This window comes from Somniosus microcephalus, chromosome 2, assembly GCF_052327205.1.
Source record: "Somniosus microcephalus isolate GS21.2 chromosome 2, FLI_Smic_1.0, whole genome shotgun sequence".
NCBI lineage: Eukaryota > Metazoa > Chordata > Chondrichthyes > Squaliformes > Somniosidae > Somniosus > Somniosus microcephalus.
In genome coordinates this window covers 320,281,639-320,308,543 of record NC_140988.1, presented here as the reverse complement: position 1 = coordinate 320,308,543, position 26,905 = coordinate 320,281,639, and the positions used below count along the sequence as shown (strand labels likewise).

Genomic DNA, 26,905 nt, shown 5'->3' with positions numbered 1-26,905 from the left:
TTGGTGTGCCCCTAGAAAAAGGGACCACCTCTGTAGTCTTTGTGCCGTCATAATGGGGACACCTTTTTTAGGGTTGAATATGGAGATGAGGGGTTGATGGTCAGTCAGCAAGGTAAATTTTTGTCCGTGTAGGTAATGGTTGCATTTCTTCACTCCCCATACCAGGCTGAGTGCTTCCCTGTCTATCTGGGCATAGTTACGCTCAGCTGAGTTCAATGAGCGTGACGCAAAAGCTATCGGCCGTTCCGAGCCATCAGGGAATCTATGGGACAATACCGCTCCTATGCCGTAAGGGGATGCATCGCACGCCAGTCTGATTGGTAGTGATGGGTTGTAATGAGCCAAAATTTTCTCGGATGTGATTAAGCCTTTACATTTATGGAAGGCACGTTTACAGTCTTCGTTCCATTTCCAAATCACTCCTGTCTGTAGAAGATCATTAAGAGGGTGTAGAATAGTTGATAAGTTCGGTAAAAATTTATGATAGTAATTTATTAATCCCAGGAATGACCTTAATTGTGAAACATTTTCAGGTGCTGGGGCTTTTATAACTGCTTCAATTTTTTCAGGTGACTTATGCAACCCTTCCTTATTAATTATGTGGCCACAATATGATATCTGATTTCGGAAAAATTCGCACTTGGGGCGATTTGCTCATAGGCCCCGTTCTTTCAGCCTAGTGAGCACCTGCTCCAAATTGGCAAGGTGCTCGTTGTCGTTTTCTCCTGTTATAAGGATGTCGTCTAGGTAGCATTGAGTCCCCGGAATCCCTTGCAGGACTTGCTCCATAGCTCTTTGCCAGATAGCTGGAGCTGATGCTATTCCAAAAACCAGTCGATTGTACTGGTACAGGCCTTTGTGTGTGTTTATTGTGAGATACTTTTTAGAGGTCTCCTCAACCTCCATCTGTAGATATGCCTGTGCCAAGTCAATGTTTGTGAAACGTTTCCCTCCGGATAGTGAGGCGAAAATATCTTCTATCCTCGGAAGAGGATACTGTACCGTGTGAAGGACCGGGTTTACAGTCACCTTAAAGTCCCCACAGATGCGAATTTTTTTCTGTTCCTCAGAGTTATTTTTCAATGTTTTTTTCATGACTGGAACGATGGGTATTGCCCATTCGCGCCAATCTATTTTGGATAATACGCCTGCTTTTTCCAAATTCTTCAGCTCTGCCTCGACTGCCGGACGTATTGCGTATGGCACCGGTCTTGCCTTAAAAAATTTTGGAATTGCTGTATCTTCCACTTTTATTGAGGCGGTGATGCCTTTCAAGGTTCCTAGTTTCTCTTGAAACACTTCTTTGGCGTTGGCCAAGATGTCTTTTAATCGTTCAGGTATGATGTCATCATTGTTTTTTTCCTTACTGGTCACCGTCAGTGCCTGAATGGAGTGCCAGTCTAAACGTATCTTCCTTATCCATTCACGTCCCAACAACGGTGGACCACCATCTTGTAGAATGTATAAATACAACTTTTGTATTTCTTTGCCGTTGTATACCACAGGCACCCTTATTTTTCCTTTGGGGTAGACTTTCTGCCCCGTATATGTTTTTAAGATAATGGATGTGTCTTTTAGAGGTATATGCGAAAATAGCCTCTCGTAATCTCGTCGATTTATTACGGTTAGAGCTGATCCTGTATCTAGCTCCATTTTAACTGGGGACCCTGCTATTGTGAGGGTAACCCAAATGGTTTGGTAATCCTCTTTGGCAAGTACATTATGTAATTTGAGACAGCTTAGTCTCTTGTTTCCGGAGTCGCTATCGCTATTCTGGTCTTCGGAGCTATTGTCCGTCATCATTTGTACCTTCCTGTACTTTTCTTTATTGATTTTTTGTTTTCTGTCAGTGGATTTATTTTGTCCAGATTGGCATACCCGTGCAATGTGTCCAATCTTACCACATTGCCTGCATGCTTTGCCCTTGAACCAGCAGTCCCTCTGGTTATGGGTGGATCTGCCGCAGTGATAACATCTTCCGAACTCCTGTGTCATTTTATGGGTGCCGAAGTCCTGTGTCTCTTGTTGTATCTCTGCAGCTCCTTTTGCTGCTGCTTCGTATGATACAGCCATACTGAAAGCTTTGTCCAATGTTAAATCTTTTACAGAAAGCAGTCTTTTTTGTGTTCCTTCACTTAAGAGACCGCAAACAAATTTGTCTCGAAGATAATCCGATAGTCCTGCTCCGAATTGGCAGTACTTTGATAGCTTTCTTAATTCGGTTAGGTAATCAGCGTTACTTTCATTCTTGTGTTGATTTCTCTTGAAGAACTTGAATCGTTCCGCTATCAGCAGCGGTGTTGGGTTTAAATGCTCCTGCAGGGTATCAACAATTTCTTTAAAAGTCTTGTCCTTTGGTTTGGCTGGAGTGATTAAATTTCGTAACAGCCCGTATGTCTTCGCGCCCATTAAGTTCAGAAGTACTGAAGCTTTTTTTTCATCTGTTATTCCATTTGCAGTGCAATAAACCTCTACTCTTTCCACGTATGTGGTCCAATCTTCTATTTCGCCATCAAAAGCCTCAATATTACCAGATTTAGGCATTTCAGAAAAGATATGGCGCTTCCCGCGCTTTTTTTTTTCTCTCTGTAGCAACGATATGGCGCTTCCCGCGCTTTCCCGCCGCTGCTACCGATAACAACGCTGTTTTACTGTGGTTTCCGTTTATTCACTGTTGGAGACTCGTTCCCGACGGAGGTCTAAACGCTGACCTGCTTGCCGCGCCGGCCGTCTCTCGAGTGCACCCTCCCAGTCCGTTATTGCTTGCCTCCGATTTCGCTGCCTGTCTCAGCTGTAGAGCCCGCCGCTGGAGCTCCAGCCTGACGCCCAGGAAGGATTAGCGCAGTACCTGTCACCAGCTTGGCCAGCTGGTGAAACCACAGTTTCTCTTACTTCCTTGAGTCTTCTGGACGCTGGAGGAATCGATGCCCTTGAGGTGCTGCCGAATTGCAGGTAAGTCCGTTTCCACTTCGTCGCCACTGTAGTGTCCGTGTGTAGATAAAGACACTGAAGACAGGAGTTGGTTCATAGGTATTTACTAAGCAAGTCTGGGGGGGGGTTTCTAAAGGATATACGCAATACACAGGCTTATATAGCCCAAGTGGCAATTACCGGCATTACGCACACCTGGGGCTCTTAAAGGCACATACACCATAATTGCTCTTAAAGGCACATACACCACAGAACCTTCCTCTGTGCAAATTGGCTGCTGCATTTCCTACATTACAACAGTGACTACACTTCAAAAAGTACTTCATTTGCTGTAAAGCGCTTTGGGATGTCCTGAGGTCGTGAAATGCAAGTATTTCTTTCATGTTCAAAGTTGCTAGATACAAATTCAAGGATTATAATTGTCTTTTTTATGGTGGTCTCGACTTGTTCTGTCACCTTTTATTGATTTGTGCATTTATACACCAAAGTTCCTTGGTGTCTCCAATCTGCCCATCCTACAGGTCTTTCACAGCCCTCGCCACAACTTGACATACTCTGTAATTTGGTGTCATCATCAAATTTCAATATTCTTAATTCTTCAATACAGTTTACTTATGCATAGAATAAATAAGAGCAGTCCCAACAAAGACCTGTGGGGAACATCACTCACCACATCTTTCCAGTCTGAGAAACCTTTTTTTACGTCTACCTTTTGCATTCTGCCGTCCAATTATCTCTCAATCCATGGAGCCACATTCCCATTATTTCCATGTGTCGTTAACTATTTCATGAGTCCCTCATGTGTTATTGGCTTTTATTATACTATTTGCAGCAGGAGTTAGTGAACAGCAAACATGATATGCAGCCTGGATGGTTTTCTTTTCTCTTTTCTGGTCCTCTCCTCTTCCCATGTACCCCACCACAGCACAGGCTAAGATCAGGTAACACCGCACATGCCTGGAATCAAATATGCTTTCTTGTTCATATGGCTCAGTACAATACAAACCAATGTACTCGTGCACTAAATGTACTCGTGCACTAAATCATAAGCCAATATTTAGAGAGATTGATCTCTTGTTTCAGGCATGTGAGACATGTCTGAAACATGGGTGACCCCGAGCTTCCGGTCGCCTGTCATTTTAATTCACCGTCCTCGGGCTCTTGCATTGTTCCACGGAAACCCAGCGTAAGCTCGAGGAACAGCACCTCATCTTCCGATTAGGCACTTTACAGCCTTCCGGACTCAATATCGAGTTCAACAATTTCAGATCATAACCTCGGCCCCTATTACATTTATATATATATTTTTTATCCACACCTTTATTTTGGCCCTTCCCCCTTTTTTTCTCTCCCACATGGCAGCTGTCTCTCATTCTGCCAGCGCATTTCACACCTAATCTAGAGCCGTCTTTTGTCTCTCCACTAGTCCTATCACCATCTCGTCTCGTTTTGAATACCTCTTAATGTCTCTTCACTTCTCTTTTGTTCTCTCATCCCCATTTCCCAGCCCCCAAACTGGCCTTTTAATCTGTTTCATTTCCTGTGTTTTTTCAGTCCTGACGAAGGGTTTTGACCTAAAACGTTGACTCTATTTCTCTCTCCACGGATGTTGCCTGGCCTGCTGAGTTTTTCCAGCATTTTCTGTTGTTATTTCGGATTTCCAGCATTTGCAGTATTTTGCTATCGTACATGTGAGACATGTCCCCTTTTTGACTCTTACTTTGCAAGAGATGTTCTGCTATAAGTAGCAAACAGATATAGATAGAATGGGATTGTAGGCTTACAAATAGTCTGTTTAACACTAAGATGATCAATTAGGTAACTGGAGAGAAAGCTCGATCATGATGTTACCCACCCGTATCCTCTGCAAAAGTGCCAGATTCTCATCAGTTAAATTGGTAATTGTTATCTGATCTCCTCTGCTGGGTCAAACAAGTGCCAAAGCAGGAATAAAATTAGAAGTTGTAAAGAAAGCTCGGTTCTCCTTGCTGCAGTTGGCAGCTTCACTGCTCTCCCAAGCCTTTACCTGTCCAATAGTGGAGTATTTGGCAGCTTGCAGAGAAAATCTCTCTTCCTCTTGGGCTCAGTAAACTCTAAAACCATTAAGACTCCTGGATTAGATAAGGTTGGTTTACTCTATGCCATTCTCCATAAGTGTCGTAAAGGTATGAGCAAGCCGTCAGTCCTCTGCAGGTTAATGAATAGAATTTGCAAGAGTTGCTAATGTTGAAACCCAGCTTTTCTGTTGATCCAGGAACATGAGAGCTATTGCAGATGACCCGTGGCACCCTTGTATTAACCTGTAGCAAAGTTCTACACGCACCGTTCACTGGCTGCAAAAAGGCATCGCCCAGACAGTGTGGTCACCTGGAACTCTCATTTCAGAAATTCAACCGAGAGTTGACTTATCTGTTGAACCTGCATTCAAATCCTGTGGAAAGGTTTGGCTTTGCCCTTTGGCACCCAGCACAAATTTCCTGCGCCTATTGTGTTCTCAACAGCCAGCAAGGTAAGTTTTGTGAGACATCTGTCCTCATTTCAATTGCCTCTGAATATTGTTGTGCCAGTTTAGATTTGAAAAAAAATCACTAGTCCAGATAAAAAGAAAAAAAAAATTGTAATTGCTGAAATTCTGAAATGAAAACAAAATGTAAAGTTTGTCAACATTCTAAATGAGAAAAATACAGGTTAATGCAGGATGTTAAACTCATTTTATATGGTGGGCCTGATCAGACATCCTGGTATTTGGCATGAGCCATGTTCAGCAAAGGTTAATTGGACACACTGAGCTAGAAATTGGTATGTGTTACACCTGTTTTTTTTGGGTGTAAAATGGGCGTAATGTATACCAATTTCTGGGCCCAAGGTTCTGCACCTAATCTGCGCCAGTGGCATAGCCGCTGCCATATTGGTCCTCACTGTCTTTGGGCGTCCTTGGAGGCTGCTTGAAATCAATGTTGGATCAATTTAAATATGTGAAAACCTAGGTGGAGCATGTGCAGTGCAAGCTGCGGCTAGTCTTTCCAGTTCTTCAGCAGTCCTGAAAGGGATCGCTGGAGGCCACTGAAGAAATTGTAGGGAAGGTTTTATTTACTGTGGAGCATGATTGGGCTCATACTTGGCCCTCCGGCAGCTCACTTCTCCATGTTCTGGAGCTTGTGATGTAAAATCAAGACTTGCAGCTTCCTGCGTGCAGTGAAAATCCTCAGTCTCTGTTCCCTTGATCCTCATTCCCCCACCAGTGGAAGCAATATTTCTCTATTTACCCACAGTAAGGTCTGCAGGTTTAACTCACCCCTTTAGTGGCTGCTTCCCTCTTGGTGCCGTTCCCACCCACCGTGTTATTGCTCAGTCTACTGACACCCCCCACCCCCCCTCTCCACAAGTTCCAAGATCAGTTACCCCCACCCACCCCAAGTCCCAATCTTCTGACCCCTGATTTTTTTTTCAGAATGTTGTCATTTTTTTCTTGGTTATTGGGAGACAAAGAGAGTCAAGTAGGAAGGAAAATAGAAACATACATAGAAACATAGAAGATAGGAGCAGGAGTAGGCCATTCGGCCCCTCGAGCCTGCTCCGCCATTCAATGAGATCATGGCTGATCATCCAAATTCAGTCTCTGTCTCTGCCTTCTCTCCATATCCCTTGATCCCTTTAGCCTTAAGAAATATATCTAACTCCTCCTTGAATATATTTAATGAATTGGCCTCTACTGCCTTCTGTGGTAGAGAATTCCACAGGTTCACCACTCTCTGGGTGAAGAAATTACTCCTCATCTCTGTCCTAAATGGCTTACCCCTTATCCTTAGACTGTGACCCCTGGTTCTGGACTCCCCGGCCATCAGGAACATCCTGTCTGCATCTAGTCTGTCTAGTCCTGTTAGAATTTTATAAGTTTCAATGAGATCCCCTCTCATTCTTCTAAACTCCAGCGAGTATAAGCCCAATCGACCCAATCTCTCCTCATACGTCATTCCTGCCATCCCAGGTATCAGCCTGGTGAATCTTCGCTGCACTCCCTCCATGGCAAGAACATCCTTCCTCAGATAAGGCGACCAGAACTGCACACAATACTCGATGTGGTCTCACCAAGGCCCTGTACAACTGCAGCAAGACATCCTTGTTCTTGTACTCGAACCCTCTCGCTACGAAGGCCAACATACCGTTTGCCTCCTTAACCACCTGCTGCACCTGCATGCTTACCTTCAGCGACTGGTGCACAAGGACACCCAGGTCTCGTTGCACTTCCCCTTCTCCCAATCTATTGCCATTCAGATAATAATCTGCCTTCCTGTTTTTGACACCAAAGTGGATAACCTCGCATTTATCCATGTTATATTGCATCTGCCATGCTACTGCCCAATCACCCAACCTGTCCAAATCATACTGGAGTTTCTCGGCATCCTCCTCACAGCACACACGCCCACCCAGCTTTGTATCGTCTGCAAACTTGGAGATATTACATCTAGTTCCCTCGTCTAGATCATTAATATATATTGTGAATAGCTGGGGTCCTAGGACCAATCCCTGCGGTACCCCACTAGTCACTGCCTGCCACTCGGAAAAAGACCCATTTATTCCAACTCTTTGCTTTGAAAATGACAGGCTGTAAACATTTTGGAAAAAATTGAAAGATTTGGTTTGTTTTTGTGGTGGTTGCTAGATCCTGTTTAGTATCTTTTGGTACAGAAAAGTGAGGTTTGGTTAGGTTTGTGTGGGTTTTTGGTTTGAGTGAGTTTTTCCTACTTTACCTATATCTGCTTGTATCTTCATGGTTGTCTGAACAGATGGCAGCTTTTTTTGAGCCAGTCAGCCACTTGTGATGGACACTTTACATAGGTATGGCTTTGCAAATGTGATACTTGTGTAACGTAATGTACTCTGCATGTGTGACGTTGAAGTGTTAGATGCACTTTCCTATACACTGGGGACCGCACTAAATCCAAGACTCTTAATTATACAGATATTTAATCTCTGGTGACATTGCTCATGGAGAGAAACATTTCTCTCTCTCTGAAATTCATTCACTCTTTCCTACTCATGGCTGCATTGCTGAAGTAATCCATTTGCTGTAACGTGCTTTGTTTGATATTTTTCTGTTTGTCTCTTTTCCTCTGGCTCTCAAATACTTTTTTTTCCAACGTGGTTTATCTTTCTGTTTGTCTCGGACACTTTCCTCCCTGCCTTTGTGTAAGTCTCTGCTTGCCTGTGTTTCCTCTCTTCTGTATGATTCCCAATCTTTCTGCTTTCACACATATTCTATCACCAAGATACTACCTCAAGTTTTTTTTAAATCCCAGAATACGCAGTCAGGCTATAGCAGATGTACGGTGCCTGAGATGGCTGTCGAGGAGATTCTGGAACATGTGCAGGCAACAAAGAAAATGAGGAGGCACAGACAAGGACAGAGGCAGGAAAATTTGGAAAAGTGCACACTTCTACCAAATGTTGCCGTACCCTCACCTGCATATCCACTGGTGTGGGCGTTTTATAGGGAATCAGGGGATGGTTCCCCAGGAAGTTAAAAGTCGTTAATTCTGAAACCCCTTTTACTTAATGGTTGATGGGAAAAATAAATGACATCTGGATGATCCGAATGATCACCTTCTGTGCTGTATCATTCTATAATTGTACGATATTCACCAAAACAATTAAATCATTTTCCTATACCTAAGTCACACCCCTCCGCTTCACAATGGCACTCTTCCCCTCTAAGCATCCTCACACATTTGAGTTACTCTCTTCCCCCTAACCCCATACTCCAGTTCAGAGAAACGTTATTCCCCTCAAATCCACCCCATCAATCCACGAGGGGCTCTACCCCATCTCGCCATCACTCCACGAGAGGCTCTACCCCTCCGCCCCATCAATCCACGAGGGGCTCTGTACCCCTCCCCCCCATCAATCCACGAGGGGCTCTACCCCTCCGCCCCATCAATCCACGAGGGGCTCTACCCCTCCTCACCATCACTCCACGAGAGGCTCTACCCCTCCGCCCCATCAATCCACGAGGGGCTCTGTACCCCTCCTCCCCATCAATCCACGAGGGGCTCGACCCCTTCCCTCCATCAATCCACGAGGGGCTCTGTATCCCACCTCCCCATCAATCCACGAGGGGCTCTGTACCCCTCCTCCCCATCAATCCACGAGGGGCTCTACCCCTCCTCCCCATCGATCCACGAGGGGCTCTGTACCCCTCCTCCCCATCAATCCGCCAGGGGCTCTACCCCTCCTCCCCATCAATCCACCAGGGGCTCTACCCCTCCCCCCCATCAATCCACGAGGGGCTCTATCCCTCCTCCCCATCGATCCACGAGGGGCTCTGTACCCCTCCTCCCCATCAATCCACCAGGGGCTCTACCCCTCCTCACCATCACTCCACGAGAGGCTCTACCCCTCCGCCCCATCAATCCACGAGGGGCTCTGTACCCCTCCTCCCCATCAATCCACGAGGGGCTCGACCCCTTCCCTCCATCAATCCACGAGGGGCTCTGTATCCCACCTCCCCATCAATCCACGAGGGGCTCTGTACCCCTCCTCCCCATCAATCCACGAGGGGCTCTACCCCTCCTCCCCATCGATCCACGAGGGGCTCTGTACCCCTCCTCCCCATCAATCCACCAGGGGCTCTACCCCTCCTCCCCATCAATCCACCAGGGGCTCTACCCCTCCCCCCCATCAATCCACGAGGGGCTCTACCCCTCCTCCCCATCGATCCACGAGGGGCTCTGTACCCCTCCTCCCCATCAATCCACCAGGGGCTCTACCCCTCCTCCCCATCAATCCACCAGGGGCTCTACCCCTCCCCCCCATCAATCCACGAGGGGCTCTATCCCTCCTCCCCATCAATCCACGAGGGGCTCTACCCCTCCTCCCCATCAATCCACGAGGGGCTCTGTACCCCTCCCCATCAATCCACGAGGTGCTCTGTACCCCTCCCCATCAATCCACGAGGTGCTCTGTACCCCTCCCCATCAATCCACGAGGGGCTCTGTATTCCTCCTCCCCATCAATCCACGAGGGGCTCTGTACCCCTCCCCATCAATCCACGAGGGGCTCTACCCCTTTCCTCCATCAATCCACGAGGGGCTCTGTACCCCTCCCCATCAATCCACGAGGTGCTCTGTACCCCTCCCCATCAATCCACGAGGTGCTCTGTACCCCTCCCCATCAATCCACGAGGTGCTCTGTACCCCTCCCCATCAATCCATGAGGGGCTCTGTATTCCTCCTCCCCATCAATCCACGAGGGGCTCTGTACCCCTCCCCATCAATCCACGAGGGGCTCTACCCCTTTCCTCCATCAATCCACGAGGGGCTCTGTACCCCTCCCCATCAATCCACGAGGTGCTCTGTACCCCTCCCCATCAATCCACGAGGTGCTCTGTACCCCTCCCCATCAATCCACGAGGGGCTCTACCCCTCCTCCCCATCAATCCACGAGGGGCTCTACCCCTCCTCCCCATCAATCCACGAGGGGCTCTACCCCTCCTCCCCATCAATCCACGAGGGGCTCTACCCCTCCTCCCCATCAATCCACGAGGGGCTCTGTACCCCTCCTCCCCATCAATCCACGAGGGGCTCTGTACCCCTCCCCATCAATCCACGAGGGGCTCTACCCCTCCTCCCCATCAATCCACGAGGTGCTCTGTACCCCTCCCCATCAATCCACGAGGGGCTCTGTATTCCTCCTCCCCATCAATCCACGAGGGGCTCTGTACCCCTCCCCATCAATCCACGAGGGGCTCTGTACCCCTCCCCATCAATCCACGAGGGGCTCTGTACCCCTCCCCATCAATCCACGAGGGGCTCTACCCCTTTCCTCCATCAATCCACGAGGGGTTCTACCCCTTCCCTCCATCAATCCACGAGGGGCTCTACCCCTTTCCTCCATCAATCCACGAGGGGCTCTACCCCTTCCCTCCATCAATCCACGAGGGGCTCTACCCCTTCCCTCCATCAATCCACGAGGGGCTCTACCCCTTTCCTCCATCAATCCACGAGGGGCTCTACCCCTTCCCTCCATCAATCTACGAGGGGCTCTACCCCCTCCCCATCAATCCACCAGGGGCTCTGTACCCCTCCCCATCAATCCACGAGGGGCTCTACCCCCTCCCCATCAATCCACGAGGGGCTCTGTACCCCTCCTCCCCATCAATCCACGAGGGGCTCTACCCCTTCCCTCCATCAATCCACGAGGGGCTCTACCCCTTCCCTCCATCAATCTACGAGGGGCTCTACCCCTTCCCTCCATCAATCTACGAGGGGCTCTACCCCCTCCCCATCAATCCACGAGGGGCTCTACCCCTCCTCCCCATCAATCCACGAGGGGCTCTGTACCACTCCTCCCCATCAATCCACGAGGGGCTCTACCCCTTCCCTCCATCAATCCACGAGGGGCTCTACCCCTTCCCTCCATCAATCTACGAGGGGCTCTACCCCTTCCCTCCATCAATCTACGAGGGGCTCTACCCCCTCCCCATCAATCTACGAGGGGCTCTACCCCTTCCCTCCATCAATCCACGAGGGGCTCTACCCCTCCTCCCCATCAATCCACGAGGGGCTCTACCCCTCCTCCCCATCAATCCACGAGGGGCTCTACCCCTCCTCCCCATCAATCCACGAGGGGCTCTGTACCCCTCCTCCCCATCAATCCACGAGGGGCTCTGTACCCCTCCCCATCAATCCACGAGGGGCTCTACCCCTCCTCCCCATCAATCCACGAGGTGCTCTGTACCCCTCCCCATCAATCCACGAGGGGCTCTGTATTCCTCCTCCCCATCAATCCACGAGGGGCTCTGTACCCCTCCCCATCAATCCACGAGGGGCTCTGTACCCCTCCCCATCAATCCACGAGGGGCTCTGTACCCCTCCCCATCAATCCACGAGGGGCTCTACCCCTTTCCTCCATCAATCCACGAGGGGCTCTACCCCTTCCCTCCATCAATCCACGAGGGGCTCTACCCCTTTCCTCCATCAATCCACGAGGGGCTCTACCCCTTCCCTCCATCAATCCACGAGGGGCTCTACCCCTTCCCTCCATCAATCCACGAGGGGCTCTACCCCTTTCCTCCATCAATCCACGAGGGGCTCTACCCCTTCCGTCCATCAATCTACGAGGGGCTCTACCCCCTCCCCATCAATCCACCAGGGGCTCTGTACCCCTCCCCATCAATCCACGAGGGGCTCTACCCCCTCCCCATCAATCCACGAGGGGCTCTGTACCCCTCCTCCCCATCAATCCACGAGGGGCTCTACCCCTTCCCTCCATCAATCCACGAGGGGCTCTACCCCTTCCCTCCATCAATCTACGAGGGGCTCTACCCCCTCCCCATCAATCCACCAGGGGCTCTGTACCCCTCCCCTCCATCAATCCACGAGGTGCTCTACCCCCTCCCCATCAATCCACGAGGGGCTCTGTACCACTCCTCCCCATCAATCCACGAGGGGCTCTACCCCTTCCCTCCATCAATCCACGAGGGGCTCTACCCCTCCCCATCAATCCATGAGGGGCTCTGTACCTGTCCTCCCCATCAATCCACGAGGGGCTCTGTACCCCTCATCCCCATCAATCCACGAGGGGCTCTACCCCTTCCCTCCATCAATCCACGAGGGGCTCTGTACCCCTCCTCCCCATCAATCCACGAGGGGCTCTGTACCCCTCCCCATCAATCCACGAGGGGCTCTACCCCTCCCCATCAATCCACGAGGGGCTCTACCCCTCCCCATCAATCCACGAGGGGCTCTGTACCCGTCCTCCCCATCAATCCACGAGGGGCTCTGTACCCGTCCTCCCCATCAATCCACGAGGGGCTCTGTACCCCTCCTCCCCATCAATCCACGAGGTCCTCTACCCGTCCTCCCCATCAATCCACGAGGGCATCTGTAGGTAGGGAATTCCAGGATTTTGACCCAGCGACGAAGAAGGAACTAAGATATATTTCCAAGTCCGGATGAATTGTGAACTGGAGGAGAATTTGGAGGTGGTGGTGTTCCCATGCGCCTGCTGACCTTGTCCTTCTAGGTGGTAGAGGTCGCGGGTTTGGGAGGTGTTGTTGAAAAAACCTTGGCGAGTTGCTGCAGTGCATCTTGTAGATGGTACACACTGCAGCCACGGTACGCCGGTGGTGGATGGAGTATATGTTTATGGTGGTGGATGGAGTGCCAATCGAGCAGGCTGCTTTATCCTGGATGGTGTCGAGCCTCTCGAGTGCTGTTGGATCTGCACTCATCCAGGCAAGTGGAGAGTGTTCCATCACACTCCTGACTTGTGCCTTGTAGATGGTGGAAAGGCTTTGGGGAGTCAGGAGGGGAGACCCAGCCTCTGACCTGCTCTTGTAGCTATATTAATTATGTGGCTGGTCCAGTTACGTTCCTGGTCAGTGGTGAACCCCAGGATGTTGATGGTGGGGGATTTGACAATTGTATTGCCATTGAGTGTCACGCGGAGGTGGTTAGACTTTCTCTTGTTGGAGATGGTCATTGCCTGGCATTGTGTGGTATGTATGTTACTTGCCACTTATCAGCCCAAGCCTGAATGTTGTCCAGGTCTTTTTGCATGCAGGCACGGACTGCTTCATTATCTGAGGAGTTGCAAATGGCACTGAACACTGTGCAGTCATCAGTGAATATCCACACTTCTGACCTTATGATGGAGGAAGGTCATTGATGAAGCAGCTGAAGATGGTTGGGCCTGGAACACTGCCCTGAGGAACTCCTGCAACGATGTCCTGGGGCTGAGTTAATTGACCTCCAATAACCATAACCATCTTCCTTTGTGCTAGATATAACTCCAGCCAGTGGAGAATTTTCCCCCTGATTCCCATTGACTTCAATTTTGTTAGGGCTCCTTGATGCCACACTCGGTCAAATGCTGCCTTGATGTCAAGGGCAGTCACTCTCACCTCATCTCTGGAATTCAGCTCTTTTTTCTGTGTTTGGACCAAGGCTGTAATGAGGTCTGGAGCCGAGTGGTCTTGGCGGAGCCCACACTGAGCATCGGTGAGCAGGTTATTGGTGAGTAAATGCAGCTTGATAGCACTGTCAACAACAGCTTCCATCACTTTGCTGATGATTGAGAGTACACTGATGGGGCGGTAATTGGCCGGATTGGATTTCTCCTGCTTTTTGTGGACAGGACATACCTGGACAATTTTACACTTTGTCGGGTAGATGCCAGTGTTGTAGCTGCACTGAACCTCTCCCTCTATATAAATTCTCTGACCCATATTCACAACCACTCTCTCGACCTTGCCATTTCCTGTGGTCTCTCTACTCCCATGGTCTCGATCACTGATAAATCTATCTCCACCCACTTTCTTGTATCCTTCACCACATACATCGCTCTACCCCCTTCAAATCTAGTCTCTTTCCCATCTCACCTCCTTCCCTCTCAGGTCATCTCATGCATGCAGCCCATCTCCTCCCTTGACCCCAGTTCCACTAAACTGTTGACCACCCAACTTCCTTTCATGATCCCAATCCTAGCTGACATTGCAAACAGTTCCCTTTCCTCGGGTATTGACCTCTTTCCTTTCAAAACCGCCATCATCTCCCCTCCGTAAAAGAAACCAAATATCTGTTAGTTTTCACACCATAGTATTAAGAGAAACAGGTGAGGAAATTGCAGATGCGTTAAGTCATAATTTTCCAAAGCTCTCTAGACTCAGTAATTGTGCCTATGGATTGGGAAATTGCAAATCTTAGTCTATTATCTAAGAAGGGAGAATTAAACATCAGTTGTGGGAAAGTTACAGGAATCTATCATCAGAGACTGAGCACTTGGACAAGTATCAGCTGACCAGCATGGATTTGTAAAAGATAATTATAAATAAAAAGCAAAATATTACAAATGCTGGAAATCTGAAACAAAAACAGAAAAAGATGGAAATGTACCAATCAGTCAACCCCAGTGGAGAGAATGGACAAGTTGATGTTTCAGGCTGGGCCCTTCTTCAGAACTGAAAAAATAATCAATAAACAAGCTTATTAACAGAATCAGTAAAAGCAGGAGGGGGGAAAACAAATAGCCTTGACCCAGATGTGGTACAAGTGCTGAATACCAAAGAGGTGAGAGTAGCCATCCTTGATGTCAAGACGGTGTTTGATCAAGTACGGCACAAGGATCTCTAGAAAAACTGAGATCAGTGGGAGTCAAAGGGAATAACCTACAGTGGCTGGAGATATAGTTGTTGGACGCTAATAATCATAAGAACAGGAGTAAGATATTCAGCCCCTTGAGCCTGTTCTGCCTCTGGCTGATCTGTACCTCAACTCCATTTACCCACCTTTGTTCCAAATCCCTTGCGAGCCTTACCTAACAAAGATTTCAGTCTTGAAAATTTCAATTTGACCCAGCATCCACAGCCTTTTGGGGGAAGAGTGTTCCAGATTTCCACTACCCTATGCATGGAAAAAATGCTTCCCCATTTCACTCCTAAGTGGCCCAGCTCTAATTTTAAGATTTTGGCCTAGAAGCTCCATCTATTCAGTTCTATAGCAGTCAATGTAACTGAATATCAGGCACTGCGTGTAACGGGCGGCCGATCCGATCCGATCCGATACCGCCCGTTCTGCGCCACCGCCCGAGACGAATTTCTAGACCTGTTTTCTTGTTCTGGATTCCCCACCAGAGGGAATAGTTTCTCTGTATCTACTGTATCAACTCCCTTAATCATCTTTAACACCTCGACTAGGTTAACCGTCTAAGCTCAGGGGAATACAAACCACATTTATGCAACCTGGCCTCATAATTTAACCCATTAAGCTCCAGTATCATTCTGGTGAATCTGTGCTGTACCCTTTCTGACTCCAAATATATCTTTCCTGACGTTTGGTGTCCAAAACTGAATGCAGTATTCCAGATTGGGTCTGAACAAGACTCTTTACAACTGACTCATCACTTCCTCACTTTTGAATTCCAATCCCCTTGAGATAAAGGCCAACATTCCATTAGCTTATTTGATTATTTTTTGTCCCTGTGCAATAGCTTTTTTGATTTGTGTACATGGACACCTGAATCCCATTGCTCCTAGTCTTTCACCATTAAGAAAATATTCTTATTTGTCTTTCTCGGATCCATTTTACCACAGTCCAGCAAACCTTTATTGGCTTCCCAGCCCCCACAACACATTGGAATCAAAATCCTCACTCTTGTTTACAAATCCTGGCACAGCCTTGTTCAACCTTACTCCTACAACCTCATCTGTTTCCACTTCACCTTTAGTGTAGGAGCTTTCAACTGTTTTGTCCCTATACTTTCAAACACGTCCCATAATTGGTGAGAATGCTGTAATAGTGCAATGGAAATATTTTTAAAAGCTGTAAGGTGACCATCTAAATAAAACTGTATCATGTGCGGTCTGATGTATGATGGTGTACTCCTGATTTTGCTGCTTTATTAAAGTTGAGCTTTCATTGTCTTCCAGAACCACAACCGTCTTCCCCTCCATACGGATATGTCAGGTTCTCTCATCTAGTCAGCATGCTCCATTGAGTTTTCTCATGCCTGCCTTTTTCTTTACGGGATGTCCATTGAGTTAACTACTTTATGTTCCTCTCTTTCACTGTCCGTGTCCTACTTGTTTCACCCTACTTCATCTCAACACTCTTGCTGACTCTTTTCCAGCCTTCAGATGAGACCTCAAATGAGGTCCCATGTGCTTGTTCTGGCTGTTCAGACGGGCGTTCAAGATCTAAAGGCAATATTCAAAGGCGAGCAGAGAATTTTACTGGTATCCTAGACAACAGTCTTCCCTCAACAACGCTACCAAAAACAGACTGACTGGTTATTCATTTCATTGCGGTTTGTAGGATCTTTTTGTGTGCAAAATGGTTGTTCTAGGTAACGATCACCGCATTTCAACAGTAATTCATTGTATGTGAAGCACGTTGACATTTCTGCCTAATTTGATACAACTGTAAGTGTTTTATTTTATTCTGGTATGTCCAATCAAACTGGCCAGGAAGGAATTTGAATCTTATCAGGACAATCTTTTTAAATTGGTCTTTATTGAGGTCAACTTTTGAAGTAGGCTAATGGGGAGGTCCAGTGTTGAATCAGTTCATTTCTGAGTGCAGGTTTCACTGTATAATTAGCAAATCAAACAAGGCTCCTTTGAAATGATCCATCATTTAAAAAAAAGTGCTATTTGAACATTCAGCCAATTTAGTAAATACATCATTAAGGTACTTTTGGTATTTACCTAACTACTGCTGTTAGTTCTTATTATCAGGAAGGGAAGTGGTTCAGTCTTCACAGTTTGAAAAGTAGAATGTGATACTAGGGAGTAGTGGGGAGACTAGAGATTAGCGAAAGGTGAAATTTTATTAGCGTTAGTATAACCAGGCAATCTCCAGATCCAGATGGTATTTACCCAATAGCAAAAAAAAATATCCCAGGAAACTGGGGAAGCATTGTGTATATTCTATCAAAGGTTACTTGGTTCAAGGATAGTATTGGGTATTACTTTTAACTTTTATTTCCTGCTGCCATCAGCTAGGTTCTTTTGAATTATTTTCTTTTTTTAAAAAGAGAGACCAGAATTGAATATGAGACAAAAAAGAGACCAGAATTGAATATGAGACATTTCTGGTCTGTCCTTCTTTAAAGTCATGGAGGAAGCCTGCTGATTTAAGTGTAGCATAAAATAATATATGCTTTTCACAGATAGAAAGACTGAACAAGATGGGGCTCTTTTCTCTAGAAAAGAGGAGGGGTGACCTAATAGAGGTCTTTAAAATTATGAACGGGTTTGATAGGGTAGACGTAGAGAAGATGCTTCCACGTGGGGAAGTCCAAATCTCGGGGCCATCGATATGATAGTCACTAATAAATCCAATAAGGGCCTAGAAATTCGGTTGGTTGCGCCAGCGATTAGCGCCTAAAGAGCCCGAGATTTGGGGCGTTACCCAATTTTCGGACGTGCGCTGTGATCCTAGCGCATCCTGCCATATTGAGTAGCCTGTTAGCGCGGGCGCAGCCAGATAATGATGTCATTTCATTGTGCAACGCCTTTTTGGCGCCCCGTACCGGAAATTCAGTGGCGCCCCCCTCCGTTCCGCCTGGCGCTATTAGTGACAGTTGGATGGAACGTTACCAGGTCCTTCTCGGACTTGGGGGGCGCTCTTTAAAGGGGACAGCACTAGTATAAAAGCAGCAGCCACTTGGCCTGGCCATACTGCTCGCTGCTGGAGAGAGTTGCAGACCTTCAGTTACACAGACTTGTTCTTATTGAGCCAGAGGAGCCTTGGGACCTTCAGCCCTGTCCAGAACAGTTGGATCCAGAAAGCTGACTGCGTCTTACTCGTCGGCCAGAATAATGGGAGCTGCTTTGGAGGGGAACGTCATCCTGGCTGAACAACTGGCAAGGGCACAGAGACAGAGGGAGAGAGGGCCAGGATTGGCCAGAAGGAGGAGGGCCAATGGACGTCGCCAAATCCGACCATACGCTGCCAGAGTTTTCAGGCAGCAGGTCTCCTACCTTACCATGTCGGAGGAGCAGTGTCTGCGAAGGCTCAGATTTGGTAAGGATGTTGTCACTGAGCTGTGCCACCTGCTTGCTGGGGATCTGCAGCCACGGATACGGTGCAGGACCTCTCTGTCGGTGGCCGTGAAAGTCTCTGTTGCGCTCAACTTTTACGCCAGTGGATTGTTTCAGGCAGCAGCTGGGGACATAGCAAATATCTCTCAATTTGCGGTGCATTGCTGCATCCGGCAAGTGACAGTTGCCCTCTACAAAAGGAGGCGCGAATTAATCACCTTCCCTGTGACTCTGGAGAAGCAGGGGGGCACGCACAGGGCTTCGCGGCTATTGCGGACTTCCCCATGGTGCAGGGGGCCATTGATTGCACACACGTGGCTTTGCGGGCGCCATTACAGAATCCGGAGGAGTTCCGTAACCGAAAGGGGTTCCACTCCCTTAATGTGCAGCTGGTCTGTGAACACCGGCAGATGATCATGGCGGTGAATGCACAATTCCCTGGCAGCAGCCATGACGCGTTCATCCTGCGGCAGACCTCAGTGGCTGACCTTTTTGAGGCCCCGGCTCACCCACGAGGCTGGCTTCTGGGCGACAAGGGCTATCCTCTCTGCCCATGGCTCATGACCCCGCTCCGTTTGCCCAGCACCCCGGCAGAAGAGCATTACAATAACAGCCATCAGGCCACCAGGAACATTGTGGAGCACACAGTTGGTGTGCTGAAGCAGCGTTTCCATTGTCTAGACCATTCGGGGGGCGCCCTACAGTACTCGCCGGAGCATGTGGCGCGCATCGTTGTTGTCTGCAGCATGCTCCACAACCTGGCCATTCGACAATGCCAGACGACCCTCAAGGTCCGGAGGAGGAGGAGGAGGAGCATGCGGGCGAGAAGGATCAGGAGGAGGAGGAGGAAGATGGGAGGGCTCCAGAAACTGGAAGGGCCGTTCGTCAGAGGCTCATAAGGACTCGGTTCTAGGCCCCTCGGATGGAATGGTGGCTGTGATTCGAACAGCGCCCTCCAGTTCGCTGTAAGCCTATGAAGGCCTCGATGATTGTAAATAGTGTACAGCTCGATTGTAAATAAAAAGTTTTCTTTATTTTCAAACAAATGCTTCCTTCCAGCATGACAACGTAATGGTAACAGAAATCATAACTAACAAACTAACAGATAACTGTCTGGCAACCCGGCGAGACTAACCAAAACATAACAAACAAACACAGCAGGTGTGGACGGCCTTAAATCTGGAAAAAGAGACGTCTTAGCACCTCCCTCTACTGGTGACCCCTTGATGGAGACCGACTCCTCTTACGAGGTCGGCCCCATCCCTCCCTGCAGCTCCTCCGTAATTGGACCCCAGTGGCTGCGTCAAGGCTGGGGGACGCCTGCTGAGTGTCTGGAAGTGCTGAAGTCCCTGAGGGACGGCCTGGATGACCTCTGGGCTTGGAGGGCCCGCAAGCTGGCTGCTCCAACTGGGCATGTCTGCTAGCAGTCTGCCGCACAGGTGGTGGCAGCTGCTCTGCTGACGTGCCAGCGGTGGCATCAGGACTGCTCACATGCAGAGAGAGGACACCTGCACCGTGGTCGGCCGAAACACTATAGCACTCTGACGGGGCCGCACAGGATCATATGCCACAATCGACTGCTCCACAGATTCATGGCCTGCTGTGGTGCTGCAAGGGCCTGGGGTGATCCTGCCTGATGCAGCTAGGGTGGCAGCAGAGAGTGTTCGCGTGGCCTCAATTTGCGTGTGGACGAGGCCAGCAAGTGACTGCGTGGCAGCAGTGAGGACCTGCGTGGCAGGTGCCAGTGCTTCGGAAAAGCCATGGACAGTCCTTTCCACTGCTTCGGACAAGGCCGGAACACTCCTTTCCACTGCCTCGGACAAGGCATGGACAGACCTTTCCACTGCTTCGGACAAGCCCTGGACAGACCTTTCCATTGCTGGGCCGAAGCCCTGGACAGTCCTTTCCATTGCTGCCCCAAAGTCCAGCACACTCTTTGCCAGTGTGTCGATCGACTCGGGCATCCTCCCCACTGCAGCCATCAGCTCAGTGTGCCTGAGCCGGGCCTGGGCGCTCATCTCAGCAAGGCTGCGCACCTCCTCTGCACTCTGTGCAGCAGCCATGGTGGCCTACCTCGCCCTCCGGGGAGACGGCCCCCGAGCGTCCCTACCCCCCTTGCGTTGCTGCAGGCCGCTGGTTCCTTCAACTGGCTCCACATCAGAGCACCCCCCCCTCCCCTCAAGGGAACTACTATCCCCAGTCTCCAGATGCGGTGGCTCCCCTGAGGCTGGCATGGATGGCCCGGCTTTCTCCTGGTTGTCACCTCCGGAGGCACTGGCACTGGCAGCTTGAGGGGCCGGCTCCCGAGCTGGTGATGCAGCATCTGAAAGCAGGGAGGTTGAAGAGTGGCTTTAGCAAAAGGACAGTTTGGCAGCAAGGGATGCAACAGTGCGGCAATGCTATGACATGGCTCCACATTGAGAAAGCATGCTGGCGGGGAAAGAACTAGAAGGTGACAGCTGTAATAGTAGAGAACCTTACCATCGCTGTGGACAATGGGGTCGGCAGCTGCAGTGGTGACAGGACCACTCAGACGTCCTCCCACAATCTGGTGGACTCTCTCCTCGAGATCCGTCAGAGGCTCCAGTTGAGGACGGCCTCCTCCGGTGCGAAGCTGTTCCTTGCGGTTTCTCGCCAGCTTGGCCTGCAGGGCAAAGGACGGGAAGTGATGTTACATGATGCCCCGAATTATCATCTCATCCCCCCCCATGGTGGAACAGCCCTTACATGATGCCCTGGGTTATCATCGCATGCCCCCCATGGTGGAACAGCCCTTACATGATGCCCTGGGTTATCATCTCATGCCCCCCATGGTGGAACAGCCCTTACATGGTGCCCTGGGTTATCATCTCATGCCCCCCATGGTGGAACAGCCCTTACATGATGCCCTGGGTTATCATCTCATGCCCCACATGGTGGAACAGCCCTTACATGATGCCCTGAGTCAAATGTGCATGTGTGTGACCAGAAAGGGCCATGGGTGCTTGCTGACAGATGGCCAGTGGGGCATAGCGCACCCTGTAGCCATAAAGTCAGGTGCTAATGGAGGGATGCATAAGTTGGCATTAACTCCACTCACCCTCACGACCCGAGTGAGGTCGTTGAATTTCTTCCTGCACTGCACAGGGCTCCTGGCCGCCATGCTGCTGGAGTTGACCCTCTGAGAAACATCCCTCCAAGCTCGTCGGTAGTCCTTATGATTAGGCCTCCTGCCATTGTCGGGGTAGAGGACATCTCGCCGGCGCTCCACTGCGGCCACCAATTCCTCCAGAGACTCATTGGTGAAGCGCTCTGCTCGCTGCCTCACCCTCTCCATATGCTCCAAGTTTTTTGCGCCAGAGAAGGGCCTGCGCCGATTTGCAGGGCTACAAGGCGCAGAGTGTGGATGCTGGAGCTGCCTGACCCACCCCTTTAAGAGCTGGCCGGCGCCTGGAAGTCTCGTGGTCATGGGTAATTGAGAGCACCTGCGCTGCGGCTGGACGCCCCGATATTGGGTTGCGCCGGCATGTTAGCGCCTTAGGTGCCCCGTGTAACGCCTGAACTCACGCCTCAATCACCTTTAGGGGCGCTGCCCAATATCGCACGAGGTGTCGATAAGTTGCGTCTGGCTATAAAATTTGCGCTCCGCCAATTCTAATGCCCCAAGCGGGGCTATACCCAATTTCTAGGCTAAGGAATCCAGGAGAAACTTCTTTACCCAGAGAGCGGCGAGAATGTGAAACCTGCTTCCACAACGCGTAGTTGAGGCAAATAGCATAGATACATTTTAAGGGGAAGTTGGATAAGTAAATGAGGGAGATAGAAGGATATGTTGATAGGGTTAGATGAAGTAAGGGTGGGAGGAGGCTGGTGTGGAGCATTAACGCCAACATAGACATTTTGGGCCGAATGGCCTGTTTCTGTGCTGTAGTGTCTGCAATTACCGATTCTTGCAATTGAGCTGGTATATTTTGAATTTGTAATCCTGGTTGATTGGAGAATAATCCACGCAAAATTTGTTTTTGTGATTTGTTGCATAAAATTGACTTTGTCTGATGTAAGTCGTTTGTCACTGGCAAATTGAAATTTGAGTTTCCATGGAGTCTAAGGGCCTACTAAAGCAGATTTCCAAATAGATGTGCAACAAGAAATGGAGACAAAGATGAGCTATTTTGAAGAGCTTTTCTGTATTTTTTAAAAATTGTTTTAATTTGCCAAAAAAAACAATAAAATTTTGGATTGAGAATTGCGAGTCTAGACCATTATCTACCCTCACTTCAACCAAGGTCATCCAATGCAAATATTATCAGGCATCTATCGTTTCTCATTGCTTCTCCCTGCCTGCCCCCCCCCGCCACCCATTTTAAATAATATACCCCAGGTGGCCCATTTTACTTTGTCCTACAAATTGTATGATTTTGGAATTAAGAATTTCAAAATTCTGCCATTCAGTACCATAGCGGAGACAGACATGTTTGAGGCATTGCAGATTTTAGGTAGGAAATTATATGACAGTAACTTCTCTGAAATCCGATGAACTGGTTTCTGTCTATCATTATAGATGGCACTGCCTGTGGATCATATGACTAGAGTAAGCTCTCTATTCCTGGTCTGAAGCTGGGCAGAAGGAATACAAGAGGGCGAAATTCAACTTCGGCAACGAAAACAAGGCAGGGTGTATAACGGGCTACCACCAGTTTTGCGATGTTGAACTTTATCCCCTGGATATTTTTAAACAAGAAGAAATTTCTGAGTGTGGGTACCTTTTTAATGAAAGAATTCTCTTACTGCTTTGTCAAGGTAGCTTTTACCCTGTCAGGTTCTTTCTCCTTAATCTGTGAGTGCTTGAATTGCTCGGAAGGAGAGGGCGTGTCCAGTGTGGACTGTCAGTTACTATAAAAAGACGGGATTTGAAAACAAAATAACAAATTTAAAAGGAACAATAGTTTGCCTCCATGGAAGAAAAGCAATTACAAAGCATCAAATCAACAGCCATTTTGAGTGTTATTTTGGTGTGTACTTAATGCTGGTATTTAATGTAGGTAAGATTTGCATGTAATGTACTTTAAAAAAAAAGCTCTTTACTTCAACAGAGGAAAATGAAGATATGGGGTTATTGGCATACACCAGCATTCCTTCCTAGTTTTGGCTAGTTCAAATGGAGCCCAGAGTATAATTCTTCAAAATCAAGAGTATTGAAAAAAACACTGGACCAGTATTGAGCTGGGGGATTGGATAAATGCCTGTGTTTAAATAGAAAATGTGCTATACTGCAGGAATGCTGAAAGAGCTTTGTATTACCCTTTACTTTGTGATTGCTGCACTGACCTCCCTGAATCTGAGGCTAGTGAATGACATACAGTGTAAGCTGTTAATGCTGTGCTGTTTACATTTGATTAGCAAACTGCGTGGCCCTCAAACACTCCAGTCAGGCACACAATTTTCTGCTCAACTAAATTAAATATAGAATAAACATAAGAGGACTTCACATTTAGATTTGTAAAAATATAATGGCCCAGTCCCATTTTGAGGATGGTCTCTACTTTGGAGAGAGAGTTGTAGATTATATGAGCGGGAACTGCAACCATCATAGCAAATATCTGTGCTAATTGCTAATCTCCATATCACTGGAATTGCATGTGTGGAAGATGTCCTTCAAAGTGTCAGCTTTAGGTTTTGTAAAAACACCAAGAAAATGATTGTTTCTTCATAAGCTAGGCCTCTCTCGATGTACACCAGTTGTAACTTGTCGTGTATTGATTGCGAGTTTGACACCAGTCAATACGGTAATGTAATGTGCATTGCATTATGGGAATTACCCAGGAAAACAGCAGTCTGCCATTTTAACAATAAAAAGAAGATTGCAGTTAGAAGCCTGTCTGCCTGACTCTGATTTAATTTGACGTATCTACATGCTTGATTGAACGTATTAAAGCATAGATACAACAGAACTGTTCAGGTAAAGATATGCCACTGCAGTAACAAACTTTTTTTCTCTCCAATTTTTCCACTATGGTTTCTGTCCCCTTTCTGATTTGAAAGAAGTTACCCATAGTGGGAAGGTTTCATGGATGCCTATGAATCTCTGGTATGTTGCTCAAGTGGCCATTTCTTAACATGTGAGACTTAACTGTGATTGTGTGGAGATGCCGGTGTTGGACTGGGGTGGCCAAATGTAAGAAATCACACAACACCAGGTTATAGTCCAACAGCTTTATTTGAAATCACTTTTGAAAACACTGATTTCAAATAAAGCTGTTGGACTATAACCTGGTGTTGTGTGATTTCTTACATTTAACTGTGATTAACTGTTAAAAATAGAGGCATAGAGTACAAAAGCAAGGAAGATATGCTAAACCTTTATAAATCTCTGGTTCGTCCTCAGCTAGAGTATTTTGTCCCATTCTGGGCGCCACATTTTGGAAAGGATGTCAGGGCCTTGGAGAGGTTGCACAGGAGTTTTACTTGAATGGTACCAGGGGAGGGACTTCAGTTAGCTGGAGAAGCTGGCATTGTTCTCCTAAGAGCAGAGAAGGTTAAGGGGAGGTTTAATAGAAGTGTTCAAAATTATGAAGGCTTTTGATAGAGTAGATAGGGAAAAACTGTTTCCACTGGCAGGAGGGTCGGTAACAGAATTAAAATAATTAAAAAGGAAAAATTTGCATGGCTATGGGGAAAGAACAGGGGAGTGGGTCTAATTGGTAGCTGTTTCAGAGGCCTGGCCCAGGCGCGGTGGGCTGGATGGTCCCCTTCTGTGTTGTATGATTCTATTGGCAGATTACTGAACCACTGGGGGAAGGTGGATCCCATCGCAGCTGAGCCAGAATTATATTCTTGCCTCATAGAAAGAACGAACTTGCATTTATATAGCGCCTTTCATGACCTCGGGATGCGAGGTCATGACTAAGGCGCTTTGCAGCCAGTGAAGTACTGTTGTAATATAGAAAATGTATTGTAATATAGGATATTCATACACACTGGACTATGATTCTATAGCAGGGGAGTGGGGCTAATTGGATAGCTCTTTCAAAGAGCTGGCACCGGTATGATGGACTGAATGGTCTTCCCCTGTGCTATAAGATTCGAAGATTTTATGGATTGCGATCAGGAGCAAAGTTGGCTTTTTTTTCTCTCCCTTCTCTAGCGGCGCTGAGTCCAATTGTAGTTCCCACCACTGCAATTGTCTGATTCAGCACCACTGAACAAGGATCTTTCCCACTTTGCGCAGCTCAGTACCACACCACATAGTGCATTCATGCACTGATTAAAAATGCTTGATCAGAATGTTAACGAACTCAAAAAGCCTTTTTTGTCAAAAGGCATTGATTTGGAGATTTATACCATAAATATAGACTAATTAAGGTCTATTTAACTAACGTTATGCTGGAATGATTACCCAAATCATTTTTGATTATGAGTTAATGTGGATCCATGCTAAAGAAATTTTATACAGTAAATCATGATTTTTAATAGAAATGTATAATGATGTGGTACTGTGCCAAATGCATGGCTGAATAGTTAAGCTGTTTAAAGAGTTGAATCAAAAATAGATTTTTTTTACTATTCAGAGATGTCGGGTCAATAACAGATTGTAAAATTTATGAGAAAGTGTTTTAATAGCATGTTTGGGCAGAATGTGGTTGTCAAATCACTAATTAAAGATTTGAATGATCACATATAGGTCATTTAAAATGGCTTGAGATGCAAAGCATATTTAAAAAAAATTAAGACAGAAATGATTTTGCCAGCAAGAAACCTGCTACATTTTAGAGTTGGCTAAACCGAAGACCCTTGAACACTGTGAAAAGATTAGCATGAGGTTGGCAACAGAACCTCCACACAGTGATACAAGGATGTACATGAGGGCAGCAGTGGAGCTGCCACACAATCCTCTAATATAATGGGTGTGCATAAGGAATTTAATGGAGCCTGCACACTTTGATGCAGAGATGTGCTCAGCAACTGTAATGAAAGACATTTCTCCACTGTGGTACAAGGATCTTTAAGAAGACTGAAACAGAACCTCAGCAACAGTCATATGATATAGGATCAGCATGAGGACAGAAAGACGACACCTCCCACAGTGCAGCACTCCCTCAGCACTGCACTGGAGTGTCAGCCTGGATTTTTGTGCTCAAGTCTCTGGAGTGGGACTTGAACCTTCAAAAAGTACTTCATTGGCCTCCTGCCTGAACAGACGGGCTCCTTTGCTACCCATCTCGGGACTCTATACAGAACGGTGGTGGCCAGAGCTGTAGCGTAAATGGGACACCTAGTGACCCGACTCTATTTGGGGCGCTACCTATCGTTTACAGCAGATACAAGGTGTTAAAATCAGCCCTTATGTACATGCAACTTAAACAACGGTTAAAAACTTCATCATTTAAGGTTTACTTATCAATGGTTCTTTTTGTGAAAATATACTATTTCATATTTTACTCCTGCTCCTCCTGG

General features: G+C 47.8%; 1 protein-coding gene and 1 long non-coding RNA gene across 6 annotated transcripts in view; both read left to right on the top strand.

Moving 5' to 3' along the window:
* Window positions 1–26,905, top strand: part of znf532 (zinc finger protein 532) — a 197,739-nt gene that overhangs the window by 47,927 nt on the left and 122,907 nt on the right. The window lies entirely within an intron of this gene.
* LOC147123546 (uncharacterized) lies at window positions 4,623–8,532 on the top strand. Its single transcript, XR_015074701.1, has 2 exons — window positions 4,623–5,440; window positions 8,232–8,532. It is a non-coding gene; the product is annotated as an uncharacterized LOC147123546 (long non-coding RNA).